At 40.9% G+C, this 22996-nt stretch overlaps 1 protein-coding gene across 2 annotated transcripts in view; it reads right to left on the bottom strand.

Annotated features, from left to right (window-relative positions):
* The window catches only part of LOC112555695 (growth hormone secretagogue receptor type 1-like), a 31358-nt gene extending 21711 nt beyond the window's left edge, over window positions 1–9647 (bottom strand). Inside the window, exon 1 of one of the 2 annotated variants that reach the window (XM_025224185.1) lies at window positions 8877–9647. The gene's annotated coding sequence lies outside the window, so the exon portion shown is untranslated. The remainder of the gene's footprint in view (window positions 1–8876) is intronic. The other variant, XM_025224184.1, reaches the window with a different exon arrangement.
* Window positions 9648–22996: the final 13349 nt, after the last annotated feature.

Below are 22996 nucleotides of genomic sequence, written 5' to 3'. Positions count from 1 at the left end.
TCCAGAATTTAAGCAGGCGAGGTAGAAGGCGGCGCAGAGCGTCGAAGTGGCGGCGATTGACACCATCTCGGAGGACTGCAGCCCGACCGTTCAGGGAAAGTGACTGCCCCCGTCGTGCGTAACAGGATGACAGGGAAATAAAGTGTAGCTGGCCTGACTGGAAAGTGTCCGACGGCGGAGGTTGTCATTTATGGCAGTTGAGTGATGGCGTTGCTCGACACCGGCAGTGAGGTAACGACGGTCACTGACGAGTGGGCACGAGGGCACATACAGGACTTACAGCTAAAACAAACTCAGGAGTGGCGGTGGTGGACATGTTTACGGCCAGCGTCTGAGGACGTTCCTATCCTGGTGGTCAAGGACCTGGTCGATGTGGTCACAAGTGAGCGCAGGAGGCGCGTGTCGCTTCTACTAGGGAAGAACGTCCTTGATCAGATAATGGACTCTACCGAAGATGTGGCGCAGGCAGTACAGGCAGCCGTGCATGAAGCTCATCTTGAGAAGACATTGTCAACAAAAGGACTGGCTAGGGCCGCTGGCAACACGCCCGTTCCAGGATGCCAATGGGTCTGACGTCCACACCAGCCACTTTCCAGAGGTTAATGCAGACCACCATGCCGAACTGTTTAATTCAGTCCTTCTTGTGTACCTAGACGATCATTTGGTATACTCCAAGATAAAGGACATTCAACTGCGGGAGGCGCCATACCTTCAGGATGACGACAGTGAAGAGGAAACGCCAGGGTGGTATGCTACTCTTCCAAACCATCACCACAGAACTCTTGTGACAATGCCTGTGGTGCCAGAAGTAACAGTGTCTGTGGTGTCAGATGACACATCTTTCTTGTATAAATGTGAACGGCTGTCTCAGAGTGGATGACATCGTTATTTTAAAAACAATCATTGTCCTAACAGATGAGGCAGGGAATGGTCATCTTCCAGCCGATGACATTACACTTTAGACAGATACTGTCGGGTAAACCAAGTTTACAACACGATCTAAACTTTCGCACGAGACAGCCATTCGAACCTCATTGCGAATCCTCATCTCAGAGCACTCCTCGTTTATCAAGCCAGCCATTCCATCTTGTCTGCGCATGCGTGTCTCTTGCCAGTCTACGCATGCGCACTTTGAGTTGAGAATAGCTATCTCGTGCTAAAGTTCCGATCGTGACGCCGACAAGCGGAAATTACTGGTATTAAGAACTTACTTTGTTTATTTATCCGATTGGATTTGTCCTGTAAAGGAATGATGTCTGTTTAGGAGACTAAACTGAATAAAAAGTAAGAGTAAACGAGTTTTCTACTTTTTTCGTGTCACAGTACCTTTTCAATGTGAACAAAATATATTTTAAAAAATTTTCACTGAAGATGGTGGTTTGGATCAAATGATCACACTGCTTGCCTGCTTCTTCCGATTTTTTATTCATCCCTTGCGTCCTTCTCTGATGTCACATTGTGTTGATTCATTGCAGAATAAATCAATATTTGTTTTCTGCCTTATTTCGCCTTCTGCCTGTGGGAGCTATTACAATAAAAAAAGAGAGAACAGCACGGTAACCATAACAAGATGTGATGTCATTGTTCTTTTGGGGCGACCCCTTGCGGTGTTTGCGGTCTCCAGCTATTGAAAGCTTTGCTGCCAAATTCAAAAATTTCTTTGCGAATGGCCAATGCTTTATGATATGTGTATTTAATGCTTTCTTCAATTAAGAGTGGATAGCTAGGTTTCACACAGCAGGATTAGGCGAATTTTTCATTTTGAACCTTCTGTTCTCAAGATGTATATATAACCCTACACAAAACTATATGTGCGGTTCAACGTGCCAAACTGTGTGAGTGGACCAAACTCAAGTAACCGAGCCGTACCAGTGGATGAGAACCCAAACTGTATAAGAGGATTGGGTCAATGATGCCACGTGATTGCGCGTGACGTCAAAGACGGTTTACAGACAGGTGCTCTTCGATCCCCCGACCCAATATTTTGCTGTTTACCGCATCTGACAAAGTGACGGACGGGCAGATGTGGACGTTACAGCAGCAGGTGCTCATCTACATCCTCAAACCGTTTTTTTTCTGTTTTCAAAGTGCTAGATTTTTTTAGCTCAGATTCCACAAAAGATCTGTTTTTAACCTCCATTGTAGTAAAACCTTTGGAAAATTTCTGAATCGAAAAAACAGAAACTCTTGACCAAAAAGTCTTCTTTCTAAGGGTTGCTCTCATCCCAGGTCTTCGCAAACTCATTACCATGACAACAACGACAAACGAGCAAATAAGGATGTCCAGAAAGCAAGACGCGGGTGCTTCACAGCCTCCGGGAAAAATGAATCGACCTTCGTCAGAAAGCAGACGAAAGCGAGGAGAAAGAAACCCTCTCACCAGACAACATCCGGTCAGCTCTCTTTCTTCCTCCCACGAGAATCTGTCCTCAACTGGAAGAATTTTTCGGAAAACTGACAGAGGAGCCTGCAGTCTTAACTGAAGTTGCAGCACATCCTGTAAATCTTCTAAGATTTCGTCCTGGTTGGCAGGAGCTCAAATGAAAACAGACTTTCGGAGTGTATCGTCTGGTGGAGCAAAGAAATGTGAGCCTCCTCCTGGGCAGCAGGGTGCTGGTGTAATGTAATGGATTACACGGGAGTCAGAGCAAGTCACGCTTGGCAGACAAACCCGTTAGCAGGATTATTAGCACTTTCTGGGCAAAAAGATAGCCCCGCCATCAGAACAGATAAGACAGTTCCTTTAGTTTGGAAGAGACTAATAACACATATTAGCCAAGGAGATAACACTTCCATTAAAGCTAAGCAAGCCAGTTAGTCTTGATTAGTGGGCTGTCGGCATAAATTAGCTCAACATCAATGGAGAAATGATTTGGGAAAGTTGTTGTCAGATTTCCTCTTTTTTTTTTTTTCGGATAAAGTTTTATATGATACACTCTACACCATTACCGTTGGCGGATATGATTTGTACTAAGATAGCAAAATATTTCAGGACCACAAACCCCTTTTGTACAATGAATCGAAAGGTTTACAATAAAGTCCAGTGAGGATGGTGTGGTGGTGTTGATGGGCTTTATTGTCATCGTCTACTCAGAGAATAATCATCTCCACAAGCGCTAACAGAAAAAATATTTTTTGAAATAATTTAATTTCTCTCATCTCTAATTCATTTCGGCAAGCTGTTCTCTATTTCTCTCTCTCTCACACACACACATGCGCAGAAAGTGTTGAATTTTGAGGATTAAGATGATATCACTCTCAATAAAACATTTTTTTATTATCCTGGACTTCTCTTTTCAGATGACAAATGAGCCTCAAAATAAAACTGTTAGCAGTCTGCCATCTGATGCTGAAGAGAACTGTATCCTTGCTACCCTAAGCCGGATCTGATGTTAAGACCATATCTGTTATCCGCAAAAACCGGATCTGGTGTCACGCAAGCGCAGACGTGATGTAACGAGAAACCGGATCTGATGTCACGCAAGTACAGAATCCTTCGCAGTTCTCTCTCAGTTTTTCTCTCTCAACAACTCATCATGCAATTCCATTTCCTTTTCAGAATATCTTACCACCCGTCTAATCCTTCAGGTTTTCGAAGATTTTTATTCAACCAAAACATGTCTGAGAAGAATAAAGGGATATGCATTTCTAATTGACAAGCTCTCTTTTTGTAATAGATGGCGCACGTGGAATTACAAAGCAGCCTACGAGGCTTCAAGGAAAAGGTTTTGAGCAAAATCAAAGGAAGAAAAAAAATATAAATGATCTGTATTGTTGCAAACTTTCTTTTCGTCTACAGAAACATTCGTCGCTCTCCTTTCTCCTTTTCTTATCACTCCCACGTGACATCTTTCTGCACCAGCGTGTGTACCCACACATGAAAATATTCTTCACTCTCTCACTAGTTCTGTCTCCACTGACCCATTCCACCACACACACAAGTAAACACATGTACACACATTTTTCTTTCAGACAACATACATGCATGCATACTCACACAATTCCTACAGTTAGTGTCATAACAAATATAGTTCTAATAATTTATATAATAAATCTCATTTTTCTGAGTACCTGCTCTACCACTAAACTCAAAAATAAACATGTTAAACCTGAAGAATACTTTTTTTACATTCTGCAGACAAATGATATTATAAGGATGATTCTATGGAATCTTAGAGCCAAGGAAGATAATTCTTTTCTGATGACAATCTGGAGATTTCTTGAACAAAATAATCCCTTTACATAACATAAAACATTTTTTACATCGAATGAAACTTATTTTATTTTATTTTATTTATTTTATTTTATTTTATTTTATTTTATTTTATTTTATTTTATTTTATAAGTGTACGTTCCTTTCTTTCTGCGTTCTTTTTGTGTCTCCTTCATCTAGCACAGCCTTCAACTCATCTTAAAGTGCTGAGCAGCTGAGGAGGCTGAGGCCCTGATAATAAAAATCACAAGCAGCCTCAAAACAAGCTCGCCCACCTCGGTGATAAAAAATAAATGTAAAAATATGAGTAGGCGAAACAGTCTATCGCAATGCCGTCTTTTGTTAGCAAAAACTATTCAAGGAGATTTTTTTTAAATACAAGGATGAAATTTTGATGTTAACAAAACAAGCATCAGAGTTTCTACAAGAAATTCACAGTAAAACGTTGTTTACGATGTTTACGATGAAGAAACAGCGAAGAAAACGTGTTTGGCTGTCGTGTCTTCATCTGACAACAAGCGGAGAGTTGTTTACCTTGTTTCTCACGGTGTGTACTTTATATCGCATTTCTTAGCGAGCTGGAAGGTGAGACTGAGTAAACTCCATGCAGGCTCCCCAAGTGATGATGCTAATAGCCTCCCATGGCGGGTGATCAACTTCTAAGTAAAGTTCAGGCTCCACCGGTCTGGTTCATGGACTTGTTCATGGACTACCGAGTAGTGGTAGTTTAATTTACTGAGGTTAAGGTGTAGGAAACTGGAGGAGCTTCATTGGAATCAAAGGGTTGTAAGTGGGTAAAGGATGTACATGGATCCCAGCCTCGAAGGATTATGTCCTCACTGTGATACAAACCAACGTGGAAATGATTGAGCGCCTCACAAAAGCCGTGAAAACAAAACCAAAAAAAGGTAAAGTTTGAAATGCTCGCTTTCAACTAGAACCTGTTAAGGTGAAAATGGTTTCAAAGGTTTAGCATAAATATTGTCTGCGTTTTCCCAATCGTGACACTTAAATTCCGCTGAGCAGCTCTGTCAGGCGATTGTGTAAAAAGAATCTTTAGCTTCGTACCAGTCACGACTCGAGGAAACAAATTTTATTCCTCGAGATAAGCGCTCAGCTCCTCTCCCAAAAACCACCAGCACCACCACCACCACCAGCACCACCACGTGCTTCGTAGCGTCGTAAGTCCTCCTGACGGTTGTCCCAGGTCGCCTGGCCCTATTATTGCACACAATGATGCAGATGGAGGGAAGATCCTGGACTAAAATTGCTGGGTTGGAGGCCATGTTTTTGCGGAGGCCATTCCCAGAGCGCATCATCTTGATTAAAAAAGACAGCGGGACAAGGCCGGTAACTCGCAACACTACGCCACCAGCGAGACTGGGCGATAATCTTCGCGAATCTCGCGGTGCATTGTGGGACATTTTCAGAATTTGTAAATTGCGTTGGCGGCATCTCATTTTCTGAAAATAAAAATAGAAAGAAAGGTAGAAAAGAGAACAGGATGATGAAGGGAGGGACAGACGGTCCGAAGGGGAGAACAAAAATGATTAAACTTGCTTTCATCACAGAGAGAGAGATAAGACCAACGACACCACAGTTCGGGTTTCACCTAGCACATCGATCCACTAAACTGTTGAATTATTTCTCCTTTCCTCCACGATTGAATAGGTTCCAACCTTACACCCCGCTTTATAAGTCAATCTCCCCGCGCACCTACCGTGTTGATGTGGTTTACACCCTGTGGTACCAGACAGTCCCTCCCACCTGTCAAAGGATGATAATAATTAAACCCTCCTTTGAACTTCTCATTTCTTTTTCACGTGGTAAAGGTGACCACACCTTGCCTTCTTCTACACCTTAGTCCTTCATCATCTTAATTTTTTATATTTTTTTAGAAACCTTTCTCATTTCAATCTACAGTCCACAATATTCCAAACACTTCACCTATGATGTCTGGCTTCACCAAAGGTCTGCTCTCCTGAATAAAGATGAAAAAGGCAGGAGATGGAAAGAAAGTGTCGGTTAACTGTCTGTCTGCAACCAGCTTTCGTCGATAACATACACAATGGTTTGGCGCGGGCGGTGTGAAACCAGATAGTCGAACCAGCATCAGACACCCAAATTGTTTTGCTTTTCCTTTGTGTGCCGTCAAGGTAACAGACGGCCTCAGCCACTCTCCCTGATTCTTGTCTCTGAGTTGACTCCGTGGGGTCCCCTACCCCCAGAAATTCTCATTCCTGCCATTTATTTCTCTCTTATTACAAAACGCTTGAAAAATTAAAAAAAATATTTCTTTTTTAATATTTTCTAACTCTGACCTTTCTCCACTGACAGGCTTTTTTATTTGTTGAACACCTGGCTGCTGATGGTAGGTTGATAAGAATAAGGTTGTCGTTAGGGCGGTGAAGCATAGGACTCAATTTTCAAGACACGCAAAATGCTGTTTCACGCTTCATTCCACTACATTACACAATATCCATGCATCCAGCTATTTTCACGAGGTTGTTTTTGCACCGAGCAGCAACAGCTGAAGCCGTTGGCACAAAAACATTTTCAAGCAAGTGGAATGACACTGGGCTTAAATGATAAACTATATTATTTCACATCGTTTCACAATCTCTTCGTACAAAAATTTCTGTTGCAAAACAATCGTTTTTGTTTTTGTTTTTGTTTTTGTTTTTGTTTTGTTTTGTTTTTTTTTGTTGGTTTTTTTGTTTTTGTTTTTGTTTGTTTGTTTATTTTTTGTGAAACCTTGTCTAAGACATAAGTCTGTGGCGGTTGGCCGAATCCGCCATGTGACGTCATCGAGACCACAATGACGGTTAGAAGCGTTCACTTCTAGTCTTGTAAGTCCGGTGGTCTGAACTTCATGGACCAAGGGGATGGGCGAGATCATTTCTAATTCAGCGAGGAAGAGCTGAATGAAGGAGAGAAGACTGGCTTGACAGAGTTACCTTTCTTGTCAAAAGACGCCTCCTACGTCATGAAGGAGTTGTGTTTCCTTGACGACCGCGCACAAAACATGGCGGGAACCGATAAGTGAGTCGCAGCTGAGTTTGAGACACGATGGTAAGTAACTGTTCATTTGAACCACCGAAAAAATAAAAAATCATGTGAACTCATTGAGATTTCCTTTGACCTGTTTCAGCAGCTGGCACAACAACTGAACACAACTCAGTACTGCTAAGATGGAGCGTCGTCAGGGACCAAAGAGGTGAGATAGTTCAGATAGTTCAAAGGTCACCAAGGAGGTTTCGTTCATAAAGAATTTTTCACGGAAGGAAAGAAAAGTCAGTTTTGATAATAAACAAAAAAATGGTGTTCCGCACTTTCGTCTTTCCTTGTCATACTCTTCCGATGCCATGAATCCGTTTAGGTGAGCGGCTTCATCTCCATTTGTCTGCTCCTACATTTGTGTTTTTTGTTTCTTCCGGACATTTTGTTATTTCTTATTTTAGCTTTCTATTCATTCTGTAGGTTCGTATATTTTCCCTTCAGTAATCCCTCCCTGCCAATTTTTATCCTTTCGCATTAAAGTCTAATTTTTTTCTCATCTATAGTTTGCATTTTATGCCTTTTCTTCTCCTCACCGGAGATAGGCTTTTACACCCGCAGGCAAAAATTTCGGGTTGGATTTTCTGCCTAATTTTGCATACATTCATGGATCTCTCTCTCTCTCTGTATCCTCCCCCTCCCTGTGTGTGTTTGTGTGCGTGTTTGTGTGTGTGTGGGAGGGATATGCGTGCGTGTGGTTTTTTTTTCCCTTGCCAAGTATGTAAGCGATTTTGTGTGCTTCTTTTTCTGAAACATTTTTCTTCCATCTTTCTCCTAACAATTTTCATCTTCTTTTGTCTGTTTCTCACACCATGTGTCTGTAATTTTTCTCCCTTTTTTATTCCACCTTTTATTATGAGCATTCTTATTTGTTTGCTTTCATGACCCAACCCACATTCTTTCTCTTCATTCTTTTTCTTGACCTCTCTCTCTCTCTCTCTCTCTCTCTCTGTTTCTCGGAGTTATGTCCATACTGTGAAGATCTGAGATTCTTTATTCTTTTACCCTCTCAGGGTATTAAGTCTGAGCAGGGTACCAACTACCCTGCGAACATCTAGCAGGCATGTAAAAAACATTTATTTTAAATCACGGTCGCTGAGTACTACTCAACCTATCAAAGAAGCAGTAACTGTCTACCACTCTCACAGTTCTTCATCTGTAAGTCGATCGCACCATCTCTGTATAATCCTATTATTAATTATTATTACTTAATTAATTAATAATTAGTATTATTGATTCTTTGGTGCTGTACCAGGCATTCAGTTTAGTTCTAGACAGGGTTATCTACGGATCTTCTCTTTGTCTTTCGTTCTTTTTTTTTTTCTTTCTTTTTAAGTCCTGTCCCTCACTATCGTCCTAACATGACAAAGTGACTTCCACACAGCTTGGCTGTTTATCAATGTTTGGTAAGTTTCCATAAGATAAGATAAGACTTTGATTGTCCCAGAGGGCAATTCTGGTTGGCAATTGGTAATTCATGAACCCTACTTCGCAATCCTTTGAGTTTATAAAATCTGTGGAGGATACACAGGTCGTATTAATCACATCAATAATAAAAAGGACGATATTCAATAAAGACCAGCTTTAAAAAAAAAAATTCTCATACCTTAATGTTCCTTCCTTCCCGCGGCCTGTCTGATTGTCTGTCCTGGCTGGGACCATGAATAACCAGTGAATAATCAAAGTCTTCGAACAATTCCTCAAGCCCTTCATCGGCGCTCAGTGACCTGTTGCCGACTGTGACGACTGTGACGACTGTGAAGACCACAAAGACGAGGACTGGTGTTGACCACGCGGCATTGGCGCCAGACGACTGGCGTTGGCGCGACGTGGGAGCGAGGCCAAGCCATTGGAAACAATTGCGACCTCACGTGCATGGTCGGCGTGGCGCTCGCTCGCCCGCGCAACTCATCTGTGCACGCGCGTGCGTGGCGGAGCATAAAATTACAGGGCGGAATGATGGACTTCAGACACAGCAGCGCCTGAAAGTAGTGCCCGAAGTAATCCGATTGCTTAGTGGGACAGAGCAGCAAACACATTAATAACTGATATGGTCACGTAAACCTTTTGTTACTCGCTACACCCGGGGTGGGCAAAGTATGGCCCGCGGACCTCTTTGGACCGGCCTGTCTGTCAACATCTACTCGGTTGTTTTTGTTTTTTTTTAACCTAGGTTCATTTGAATAAATTTAATTTGTCAAATGCTTGTTACAAATCGCCAGTCCGTGACATTCTAGCACAGATTAAAAGATAATAAATAACAGACTGGCATATCTGATGGAGTTGTTAGAGAGCATCGTGGGCGGCTGCCTCCAAAGGGAAGGTTGGTTTTAAACATTTAATGAGAGGGATTTGAAACAGCTTTAATTTACAAAATTAATTCGGAAAATGATCGCCATTTTATACTCATTTGTTGTCCGTTCCATTATCACTAGGTTTGCTGGGTTGTCACCTGGCGAGGGTCTTTTTATATTAATTTTTACTGGACCTCCACAAAGCTTAGATTTTTTTAGACCGGCTCGTAAAAAGAAAACTTTACCTACCCCTGGTCTACAACAATTGTATGGGAAATTGGCTTGGAGAACCGAAGGAACAAAAAACTGAGAGAATGACAGACACGGTCTGATTCCGGAAGAATAAAAAGCTTCAGGGGATTGGACATGCGCGAGACAATTGCGGAAGGTCGGAGGTAGACAACTCTGTGTTGTGTCACTGACAGAAAAATTGAGGTATAAAGTGGGTGGCACCTCGTTTTCTCCAGAGGTCTGTGAAGACATGAAATGTGATGATGGGCTATTTGAAACTGCGGAGTTTTCTGTGAGTGACGTGGCACTTTGTTATTGAATCCCAGACTCCAATCACTGGCCACTTTCATATCAGGGTGGCAAGGAATAGAGCTTAGTGGGTAGATGTCTGTCTGTCCATACTGCATTTACGAATAACGATGTGTGTGTGATTGTATTTGTGTGTGGGTGAGTGAGACAGATAGAGGTTTATGTATATGTATATCAGAAATCGGTCTCTAGGGGTCACTTGTTTCATTTACTTTAATGCCAGGACCGTCTGGTTGCAGGTAAAACAGAAATGAAGACGGAACACGCCAATGATGAACTGACTCGTGAAACAATGTATAATCATTCTTCTTCAGTAACTTTTTCTCTGTTCTGCTCTTTTGTCAGTGTGGACGGGCATACCTCAACACAGATGCTGCCATCTTGTAGCATCTCCCCTTCTATCTCGCAACATTAGCCCTTGACTAATTAACATAACTATGACCTTTCACATCTGACCCCTCATTGACTGTTCGGCAGTTATGATGTGCTTGCCTTTCCATTCTTTCTCCTCTTCTTCCCATCTCTCTATTCCTCTCCAGGGCCCTTGCCTGCGCCATGTGTAGTACACTTCTGTCAATAAATGAAAAGTATCCTTTTTCCCCTCGTTAACTACCTCCGTTTCTGGCGGGCTCAGTAATACGAAGATCTTTGGACTGATAAACACCTGCTCGGTCCCCGTGTTCTGCCATATTTTACACTGATTCATGGGCGGGCAAGACATTTCCATTGTTCGTCCACAGTCTCCTGTCAAGTGCAAAACATGATTGGTGATGATAAACATCTGTTTCGCAGACGAAGAGTATTTTATTTACATTTCAAAAATTTGCAGATTGAAAACTTTTTTCTTTCTTTCCTCTTCTAGGCTTGTTAAGGTCAAGGGGCATCATCGACACCGTCGGTCAGACTAGGGATGGAGGTCAAAGGGGATAGGAACGGTTGATGCAGACGATTGCAGAAAAAGCCAGAGGGATCTGAGAGGAAATGTGTCGTTATATTGATTGTCTAGAAAGTTGTGTGCTTGGGTGTGTATGCCTCTTTTTTTTTTAGAATATTCTAGTGTACACGCACTGAGAGTCAGCCCACAAGACAGAAGGACGAACAAGTGGCCATGAGAAAGCGATGATCAACTGTCATCTTCAGCAAGCCACGAATACCGGACAACAACAGTACATCAAGAGACCTTAGGTACAAGAGTACAAGGGTCTTACAACCATCTCATGCCACACTGTGTACAGAGTTGAATAAGTCTGACACCATTGAAGTTACACATCAAAAGCTGACAACAAAGTCCCGGATGTCCTCAAGAGAAATCCGCGAGATCACGCTATCTTCACGCAGAACACCAATAAAAGCCATGAAGTACAAAAAGGAAGAAGACTTCTCCAGTAGATACAAAAGTGAAAAATATGGTCGTTTCCTCAGCCAACCACAATAATAATTGCAAACGACCCAACAACCACTGCGCATTCCAGCTTCTTTCACATTTTTCACAGCCGACCTGACTGTCCACTAACATCCTTCAGGGGGTATATTCCAACCCTGGGAAAACAGAGCCGCCATGGCAAGCTCCAGGGACAGGAGGGGGAGCCAGGATGGTGTCATGTGACGTGTCACCCGAGACCAGAGCCCACAGACGCCATAATTACTGACGTCCGTAAAACGAGGCCCTCGCTGCGAGAGGACTGGTGTCTGGATAGGAATGGGGAAATTATTCAAATTATTATTCACCACCTTTGTGACTGGTCCTCCACTTCGTTGTTCTGTCTCAAACACTGTTTTCGCTGAGTTCTTGTTTGTCCCTTTAATAGCAGAGAGTGTTCACGTTGCGATCACGTAGGACCCCCGTGCATAAACAAAAATGGGGATATTACTCCTCCCAACGGTCTCCTGAGGTCGTCTGACCGAAAGTCTGGGGCTTTGTGTATAGGGTTGTCGTCTTTGCTATTTATAGTAGATTAAATGGCTTCTCCCTGTTGCTTTACTTTGTATTCTCATTCTTGACCCCGTCGTTCCAGGTCGAGCTTTCCGGATCTTTTCGTAATTCAAACATCACTGAGGTTACTAGGGACTGGAAAGGTGAAGGTCTCCCCTAACCTTTTAAAGACATCGTTAATGTTGGAGACCTCACTTTTCTTGAGGCCAGATTTATGTGCTGGAGGTACCCATCTCCTGTTCCTCTCTTCCTTACCGTGCTCAACCCTCTCTATGTAGTCAGGTACCCGTTTCCGACAACTGAGTCGACTGGCGGAAGTTTGCTGCGCGGGTATCGAACCGGCGCGCCTCTGAGTTCGGACGCCAGCACTCTCTAACCACCTGGCTATCTCTTTTCACACTAGTTACTAGTCTTTTAAAAGCTTAGAAAATTGGAAAGAATTAGTGGAGGAAAGATTCGAGTTCGCAAATCAGTTGAACAGTATGTTATCTTGAGTCACTTGCTTGTCAGATTGTTGGACTGTCCGAAAAAAGATGCTAGATACAAATGAAGAAAAATTAAAACTGAATGAACAATAAAGAAGAATGAAGGAAAGAAAGGATACATCTTTGCCCCTTAGCCAAACAATTGTATATTGTGGAGAAAATGTAGAAAAGGTAGCTACAATGGTTGATCCAGTCTCACACTTCTTCAGCTAAATATCGATGTAGACACTAAAAATACATTGAAAACCCACAAGATTGTAGGAGCACTTCCTGTTCTGACGACTTTCAACATCGCAAAGTAAAACGGTTTTCAATAAATTTGATAAAAAGCCGGAACTCAGCAGCTCAGAAACCACTTTGCCCGAAGTACAGATTGTTTCCCAGTTACGAGAAGTTCTGTTCCTCAGGCTGTCTTCAAGTCGATTTGTATGCCGAAGCTTCTCTCAACCTGTGTTCCGAATCTCCAAAGTCCCTAGTGTTTGCTAAAGCCAGTGGTTTCCTGAGACCTTCACACACAACTTTACCAAACTTGATCAAACATTCGACATTTGCTCGGTCAAAAAACCAGCCGGACTAGGTTTGGGTGTTGTTTTTTTTTTATTTCTTTGTTTGTTTGTTTTTTCAGCTATCTCAGCTTGTCAAAGTACATTTTGAAGTGCAATCTGCCGGGTCCAACAAGTCCAATCTTATTTAATTGTTCTTCAACAGTTCCAGCTGCAACAAGGACCAGTCTAACCACCTGATTCTTATGACCACCCAGACCTTTGCCCACCCATTGTTCAACATGTCCAGGTCACTACTTCTCAACATCTCCACCCTTAATTTCTTTGTCATCTATCGTCCATCTCTGTGTTCGACCCCCTACACGTACACTTGAGGAGATCCCATCAACATTGACTTTGATTACATGGACCTTGTCTTCCTGTCTTTGGAAGATCATCCATCACCATCACCGTTTGACAGTATGTGTCTTCCATTCACCTTGTTCTACCAGCCTCAATCCACTGACATATTTTAGTATTTCTTACCTCCTTACTACCGTGTGTGGTATGTCTGGATATGTCTTTTGGTTTGAGTCTTACTTTGAGTAGGACCCAGGTACACCTTTCCCTAGATAAGTTTGTTTCCAACATCCGCAGGACTAGACTTCTCATATCTTCGTCTGAACATATGTTATATCAAAACTTGACTAGCTGTTCTCTCTTGTCGGGATGTTTCTTGTTTGTTCTCAACCAACTCCACCATCGAGAACTCTGGGACAACAAACTCCAATCACGTGAGCCAGGTCTTGCAAAACCTCTTCTCCGTATTCTCCACTGGTTTCCTGTCTAGGCCAGTATAGAATACAAACTTTGCTTTCGGTTCTTTGCAGGCTCCCCTCCTTATTGCTTCTACGACCTTCTAACTCAGTTGAACTCCCAGCAGGCATCTCTGTACTTCTGCAGATACTCGCTTCATTTCCGTTGCCAGGATGAGGATGAAAACCTTTCTGTCAACGCACGCTTGGCCATTCAGCATCCATTTAATTCCCTCCCTCATGTGATACACTATCAGCAGACAACAGTCTTTCACACGTGGCCTTAAAACTCACAAATAAACATTTTCTTTGTATATGCAGCCTCACCTTCAAACATACCTCTCTTCCCCGAACTCAAGCAAATTTTTCTCATTTTTGATTACAGATGCAACATCCTTTGCTAGCGGATATCGTATAGAGACATGTCCATTCTTCAGTAAATTTTCTCCCCCTACCCCACCCCACCTGCGCTAAACTCTATCCCCACCCTTCGATTTTCACTCTATTTTATCTCTCACCTCCCTCTGTGATGCCTGCTGGGAGATGAAGTATACGATTCCGGTCACAATGAGAATCACATTGCAGCTGCTGTCTCCAATTTCTGTTCATCTGTTTAATGTTGCCCCCCTGCTACCATCACCACCAACCCACCCTCAAGTTCCTAGAAAAGTCCAAAAATTTTTCGTGGACATTTCTCTGCCAAAAATGTCAATCAATTCTCCCACGCTTAATGAACTGCCAGACATCATTAATATTCATAAGTTTGACCAAACTAAGAGTGTGCAACAGTCAGTGCCATTTCTTTTTTCAAACATGTTTCTGGTATGGACAGTCTAAAGCAGACATCTCATAAATGTTTTCAAAAGTAAAAAATAAAGTAAGCTGCAGCTCAAAACACATTTTTATGTGAAATGGAAATGGTGAAATATCTCCCTGGCAACCTGTCTTCATTTGCAAGACAGAAACACGAAAAAACCATCTTTTCCCATCAGTACAGCATCAAAAAGCTTTCATGGAAAATGATTCATGAAAAGATCTTGTCTTCAAGAAGATATTCTATGACTCTCTCGACATGGTTTTGTAAAATTATTTCATCTTAATCCATAAAGAGAAATGCCAAAGGACTAGAAACAAGAGTAGAAGCTCTGTATAAATCTTCTCCAGAAAAATTCGATTTCGGATTGAAAAAAAAAGAACCCAAAGATTATGTTCTCAATGGTGACTGTATTATTTGTGGGGATTGGTGGCAAGAAGGCAGAAAGACCACTAACTCATACCCGCTGTAAGAGAGGATGCTCAGAGTTCACCGGCATCCAGTTTCGTGGCGGCCATATTTTACACCTTCAGCAAGTGACAGAGGACATTATCTTTAATCTTGTATCATCGTACACACCAGCAACATCTTATGATAATAAGTTGATAACAATGTCTAAAAACTAAAACCTTCTCTCACTCTCGAAGGTTTCCTTAAAAATGTCATCGAACCTTTCCCCAAGTTTGGCAAAGGTTTGCTGGGGAAAAGGGAAACAATGGTGTTGGGTTCGAGACATTGGAGCCTGGCTGGCTCATCGCATTTAACAAACACAAAAATAAAAGGAAAGATAAATTCCTGAGGCTCTTTCATTACAGTTAACGGAAGATTTGGTAGCTGCTCTGCTGGATGAAATTTTCTTTATAACCAAGATAATTTCAAATGTGCAGATCGTAAAGGTGTGGTTCCTTCCTTGGCGAACGCAGAAAAGATTAAGTAGTCCATAGTAGTGATGACTAGAGAAGTCGTTACGATGTCAGGTAGAAAATATATCAGCTTCTTTATATATATATCTTTGTTTTTCCCTTCCCTTCTTCCCTCTTAGTATCTCTCTCTCCTTCTTCTACACTCTCTCTATCCCTCTCCAGGAAAATTTTTATTGACTGTTCTCTTTATGAAAAAAAATTCTTCAGTAAAGCTTTCCATCTTGTCAGTAAATTCACAAGTATGGTGTCGCTAATATCTAGTTGCAGGAATATAAATCGAATAGCCAGGAAAGAAGACTCAGACTCATGACCACTGTAAACAGTATATCTTCCAATTAAAGTCCATCTGGAATGCAACATTATTTGAAGATGTAGGTTTAGCTCATTTTAAAACATTAATTTCAAAACTAGGATAGAGCAATCATTCCACTGCGAAATACAATCCTTTAACATGGGGACTCAATATTGCATTTTTGTCAGAAATCCACACTTCCAATCCCTCTACCTCGTTAAATTTTCTCTGTTACGGTCACGCTTCATTAAATGTCTTCCAAGCACTCCAATTCGCTGCGGCCGCCGCAAATTCAAAACCAGGAATTCTGTTTAGACATTCTGTATTTTTTTCCACAAAATATTTAATCAAATACTGCAAAGAACTCACGATTTTTTGGTGAAAATCTAATAACAGCAAACAAATTGCTAGTCTGTCAGAAACTTTAAATTTCCGCTTGTTCATTCTCGGTTGCCTTTAATGTTTGGCGAAACAGAAATTAAAGGTTTGAGGGTAAAACAATGGAGCGGGCTGGGGGAGGGATGCTAGAAGTTTAGGTGATCAGGTGAGAACTGAACCACTTTCCATCATGGAGTATGAAATGGCAACCAGCTTAGTCTTAGGACTGCTTTGAATTCTGTCTTCACTGTTCTGGTTATCTTCTTTCTAGAAAGTTAAGATTGGAACACGAAAAATCAAAATAAATAAATAAGCTAGCATCGTCTGCTAAGTAGGTCTAGGATTGTTTAACTATTTCCTTAAAGGGACTTTAAAATTAAGATCATGCAAACCAAATGAACAGACTAGCATCGTCTGAATGATGTCTGCTAACTAGGTCGAGGATTGTTTGTTTACTTACTTTCCTTTTCGGCATCGCCAGTAAAGGTCAGGGTAGCAGTGGTCTTACCTCCCACAGTTCTTTTGTCGAGACCTTCGCATGGAAGACATCAAATGTTAGTTTGTGGTTCCTTAATGAAGATTTTTTCTGTAATTTTGCGTTATTATTTGCAGGTTTATTTTATAATTTTGTAGGCATGCTTTGCATATTTTTGAAGTTGTCGGTTTTATATTGTTGTATATTTGTTTTATTTTTTTATTTGTTTGGGGGGACAGTAGGTTGAGGATTTTTTGGTAGCACAAGTTTTTGATAACTTCAACCATTTTTCTGCACTATACAACCTCATTACTCTACTAAAATAGGTACAATGCAAGAATTAAATAGTTTGGTTACCAAGCAATCCAGTTAAAAACTAAACATCATTACATAAATCCATCCTTGAACATAAACACTGAGACGGTTATGCAATGTAACTTTATTTTTGAAGGGAAGACATTTAAGATACTCTTGAAACCTGAAAAAACTATATTTCAAATACACCAATGAAGATGGCAGAAAAAGAAAATGAAGAAGTAACTTCAGACCCGCTAGGATTTCTTATTGAAGTCTAACTGCAATATATTACAAGAAGTTGCACAAAGCTCAAGATACGGATTTCACCCAAGCTTCAAAATCTTCCTGGATCATTGCGTTTTCCATTGATGGCTGAGGAATTATCCGAAAATAAAAAGATTTAATAGTCGAGACATAAGCTGCTAAAGTAATTAAAGCATAAAAATGAAAAGAAAACCCAAGAAACGGATGGATATACAGTTGTTCATTCTTTTGGAAAGATTTGGGGACATTTTGGATGGGATCAGTTGACGAGGGTTTTAAAGACTGTACTTTATTCACAGCACTACAGCAGAGAATTATTACACTAATCCCTAGATGTAAATCCCATCTAATTATGCTATAGAATGGTCTTCTCTTGTATTTCCAGCAGAATAAAGTGTGTCCATGGAAACATTATCCATAAAGATCAAACAGGACGATCAAAAGCAGAAAATATTAGACTTTAATATTTTGTATTAACTTATATGAAACAGTTTAAGAACGAGGCTTTTATCGCTTATTGGCTTTTGAAAACGCTTTCTACTCTATGGCTCATTCATTAAAATCTTAAATCTTCATTTTTGGCCTAGACATCACTAGATAAGTGAGATAAGTTAGCACAAAATATTGAAGTGAGTAGTTCTGAATGAAAAGGTTTCTGAGGTTCTATGCACAGTGGGGATGTAAGCAGGGAGAATTTCTACTACCTAGCAATAACAACTAAATAAATTTTTGTCATTGGTATGGGAAAAAATGTGTTCTTATCCACGGTGGTGGTCAATTGTAAAAGAAGGAAAAAATTTAAAGCTTTAGTCGATAGGCACATACAAGATTCCCTTTAATTTAGAAAGGAGTTCGGAAGCATAGTAACTTTGTAGATCAAAGTATATTTTTTTGAAAATTAGTTCTTAGTAGATGTGTGCGCATAGATATCGAGTAGAAGTAGAGTACAATGTGTCGAGCAAATAAAAGTTTAAACAAGAGAGAGAGAACGAAAGAGTTCTTGCCGCCCCTCTTAACTAAAAGAAGAAAACAAAACCCTAAGCAACACTTATCAATAACCTTGGTGTTAAAAATAGAGTGGGCTCAACATAAACAAATCAGTCTCTAAGACACACTACTTCCGGTGTTGCCTTCTACGTTGTTCACGAGCTGATCGGATAAGTTTTCATGTCCTTTACACAAATGTACAGACGCGTCCTACTTCATCTCTGCTTGTTATTTTATATGTCTACTTGTTTTATATTTCTATTTGATATTTTGAATGTATTTATGTTTGCTGTCTGTCTGTTTATTTACATTGATTGTAGTATATTTTAAGGTGTCCTCATGAGCTGAACAAACAAACACCAATGGTGCAGACTCGAACGTCCAGCGTAAGTCTGAGGCCGCGACAAGCGCCGCCACTCGAATTACCGCCCTTTGCAAGAAAATCAAGCAGCAACAGCAGACATAACTAAGTCGCGCCCCTTGCTCGTCATGGAGGACATCCATCTTGTCGCCCTTAGTCCCGGACACCCACAGTTTCTTTGCCTTTCAAAGCACGTGCGCTGTCTAATACCGGAAGACACACAGCAGTCTGCGGTGCCGCGCCCTGTGTGAGCCTCCCCGTGACAATTTTGTGAATGCCTCAAGAAATCAAGAACTGTGAAAAGTCGACAAGTCCTCATTTATATCAATATTTCTTAGTCACCAGAACCGTCTGTATGTGCGTGTGTGTGTGCATGCGCTTAATTTTCTAACTTTAAAATCATGGAGCGGCGGAATTATTTTTTTTTTTGTCTCGGAGGATCTGTTCTGCCCGCAGAGTTTACAAAATGTAAGATGGAAAAAGAGCCAACAAGAAATAATAGTCTTCTGGCTCAGTACAAATTTATGTTTTGTAGCAATTTCAGACTAGAGGCGTGCGAGACAAATGAATGTTGAAATTTTAAAAAGTGACAGTTTTTGTGGGAATACAATGAATTCATCATTATATATATATCTGTGTCGCCTGAAGATTTTAAATGGATTTTTACTGTAATTTGAATCCGGATAAGTACAGGCTGTCGGCTAAATTACACTATCCACTTTCTTTTGTCACGAGCATGAAAGTGTTGAAAGAAATAATAAAACATGTTCCATGTATATAAAATATACTAACACTTAAAAAAACTGCTACTAAGTTTGTCTTCACAAAAGTAAACAAAATCGTAGATGATGTAGGTCCTTCTCTGAAGCAGTTTCAGGAGGTAAGCATTCGGTAACTCGAACATCCTAATATCAAAGCATGCCTCGTACTGTACCTGTCATTATCTGGAGAATAAAACACTAGACAGTCATTGAAATCCCGATTTACTTCCTTCAATGACAACAGATTTCCCAGCTTTCCAGAGATTTAATTTGTATTTGACATTTGTATTTACCAGTTTTTTTCGTTTCCAATTGCAGTTATCAAGTAATTATCATGGCGAGTATCGTGAATTCCCGGCATTTTTGTGGAATAGCCTCTCTTGTTTATGACGCTACTTATCGACCCTTCGCTTCCTCCCTCTCTTGTCTCTCGGACTGTTTTGAATCCGTGTATGGAGTAATCACCGAGCGCCATCTATCATGATTCGCCCAATTCCGCCTGGCCATCGAACGGTACTCAGCGAGACTGAGACGATTGCTGCTAACAACAGCTTACAAAGTACAGAGACATGTGTACATCACTTTCTCTTTCACGTCTTCCTTTTCTGAAGGTGGTTGTTGTTGTTGTTGTTGTTGTTGTTGTTGTTGTTGTTGTTGTTGTTCTTCTTCTTCTTCTTCTTCTTCTTCTTCTTCTTCTTCTTCTTCTTCTTCTTCTCTTCTTCTCTTCTTCTTCTTCTTCTTCTTCTTCTTCTTCTTCCGTTCACAGTTCAAGCTATTTATAGTTCAGACCTGCAGTCCATGAAAGCAATGATGTCCTCGGGTCACGACATCACAAATTTACGTACGCCTTCAGCGGAAGGAGGTTGGTCTCTCGTGATCTTTTTCGTCCCTCAATATTATTCTTCTCCTTCCACATTTTTTTTTTCATTTTCCCCTCCCTTTCAATCTCGTGTCTTCCATTCATCCATTATTCTTTCCTTCTTTCACCCCATACTTCTTCATCACTGTCCTTCTATATCTTATTTGTCTTCTGATTTGTTTTTTCGTCTATATCTTCAAAATATTTCTTAGTCTTCTAGAAGAAAGGGTCACATCTTAGGAGCTGCCCCCATCCTTTATTGTCTCCCTTCTCAAGGGCTTGTGACATAGTAGATTCCAGACTAGCGGCTGACAGGACGGAGATGTATCACGTGAAGACCGAAGTTAAATGAACTTGCCATCGACCTGCTAGACCGGGGCTGCAACTCCTCGCAAAAGCAAATTTTATTATATCCCTGTGAATAAAACAGACAAAGCCTGTGCCCTCATTTGCATGCTTGAATAAGATCCATTCAAGCGTGGTTTTGAACATTCATGAGTCCATTTTTATATGAGTCTTTGTTGTTTTTCTGCTAATCCTATCGTCCTGTCATTCCATTGCCGCACGGGTTTAAAAATTCTCCATTCTCCACGAAAACGAGGCCGAGGTTTTCATCACGAATCCCCGGTCATTGACCTCCGGCCAAAAAAAATGGCGCAGTAGAGAGAGGTTTGCTGAAGTCTGTTGGAGAGGGTTGAAAGGAGCTCTTGAAGTGAAGGAGGAGTCGTAAACACACTGGCCTCCCACTTCAAGCGGTCACACACTCTGTCAGGACCATGTCTCGCTATGGTTAACCTCTGCTCTGTCACAAGTTCCTGGACCTCTTGCCATCGGCTTTTGTTTGTCCAACAGATCTCTGGTCAACGACAACCACGAACACTACACACTTGGGGAAACAATGTTGAATGTGCAACCGAAGATACATTCCCATACTTTCACCTTTAACAGAACCTGAGAAGGTGTTTTCAGGGTATTCTTTCAAAGGAATGCTTCTGTTTTCATTGGCGGAGTGTTGACAGGCTTCATTGACCGACAATCGACTGCTTGTCACAGTCCAGCAACACGAGAACCCAACATCGCCCTTCTTTTAAAAAATAAATTCAATCTTTCCGAAACAGGAGTAATCTGTTTTGAACTACTATATTATTGGGCATTTCTTCTGTATATTACAATATTTTATATTTATAGTGTATTATATTCTGTTATTGTCTCTTAGCTTGGTTATTGATAAACAAGACGTTGGAGTGAAAGTGGATGCTAGCTCACCAGATCTTAAAGGATATTTATTTTTTAATTGTTATTTTCCAAGATAGTTTTGTTCATATGTACTGCTTCTCTGTTTGCAACAAAAAATAATGATATTATTATCGGAGGCAATTTCAATAACTAGTGCATCCTATGATCGCCACTAGGCTGTCGAAGAGGCGATGGGCTAAACTGACACTTCAGTGTATCCCACGACTGTGCAAAGAACTCCAGATAACTGCTGTTGACAAAAGGCAAATAATTATTCAGTTGGCTTTGATCCTATTAGCGGAAAATGGAGGTCGGTTAATTGCGCTCCATTCCATGATGACCGCAGCCTGAGGTCTGGCATCAGAAGAGACATTAGTCTCAGTGCATGCGTACTGAGTATGTCATTATGTCCAGTCCAACACCGACAAACTGACAAACAGACGAGGGGATGAACATGATGAATAATTGTCTGTTCGATAAATCAGTGAGTAAAGAAAGAGAAATCCAAAGGTGGATTGGAAGACAGGAAGAATGCGATCCCAATCAAATTTCTGTATTTTTTTAAGTTTGTGTTAGTTTTTTTTTTCCTTCCAGTCAATAAGACCAGACCTGATTATTCAATGTCACACTAATCAGCCTTCCAACAGCACCTCATTATCATCAGCACTAATATTTTTTTGCATAAAATCAATCTTAATATTGTATCGTCTTGTTCAATTTTTAACTGCGGGTCAAACACAGTTCGCATAAGTCTCTCGTCCTGTAAACCAAGATGCTGTGCTAAATACAGAGATGATAATTCACATTTGTCACACTAGCCATGGACTCTAGCTACTAGCAAACAGTATCATTGAATTGGCTTAGTCTCAGCCCTCACAAAAGTATTTTTTAATTAGTGTCGGTAGACATGTTTCCCACAATGCACCACACCATTATATCGACTTCATGCTCAGGTCGTGCTATACACAGGGTGAGATACTGGATGAACCATCTTGTGCCTCAGTCTTGGAAACTCTTTCATGGGCACCAGAGTGCGAGACCTTTCAGGGATGCAGCCTTTTTCCGCGGAGTTCATTTCCTGGTACATGGCTACCACGTTCCCATGGCAACCCCTTTGTGAGGAGGTAATAATACACGCGTGGAATGTTAAAGGTCACCCGCATGAGTGTAACGAAGGAAGATGTGGGTGTCCACTTCTGGCATGCCTGTTGGTTTCTTTTGTTGTTTTTTGTTTTGTTTTGTTGTTGTTGTTGTTTTTTTTTTCTTTGTTTTGTTGTTGTTTTGTTTTTTGTTTTTGTTTTTTGTTTGGTTTTTTTGTTGCTTTTTTGTTTGTTTGCTTTTGTTTTTGTTTTTGTTTTTTTGTTTGTTTGTTTGTTTTTTTGGCAGGAGAAGTGGGGGTTTTTCGTTTAAAAATGATTTAGGTTCTCGGTGACAAAAATGAATTTCTGTCATAAATCTGTCTCCTCCACGAACAGCACGATTACATCCCCTTACTGCAGCATTGTGGGAAAGATGTCTTGTTACTTGGCC

The sequence above is a fragment of the Pomacea canaliculata genome, linkage group LG14 (genome assembly GCF_003073045.1).
Source record: "Pomacea canaliculata isolate SZHN2017 linkage group LG14, ASM307304v1, whole genome shotgun sequence".
Taxonomy (NCBI): Eukaryota; Metazoa; Mollusca; class Gastropoda; order Architaenioglossa; family Ampullariidae; genus Pomacea; species Pomacea canaliculata.
Note: the sequence above shows the minus strand (reverse complement) of the source record. Positions and strands in the feature narration are given on the sequence as shown.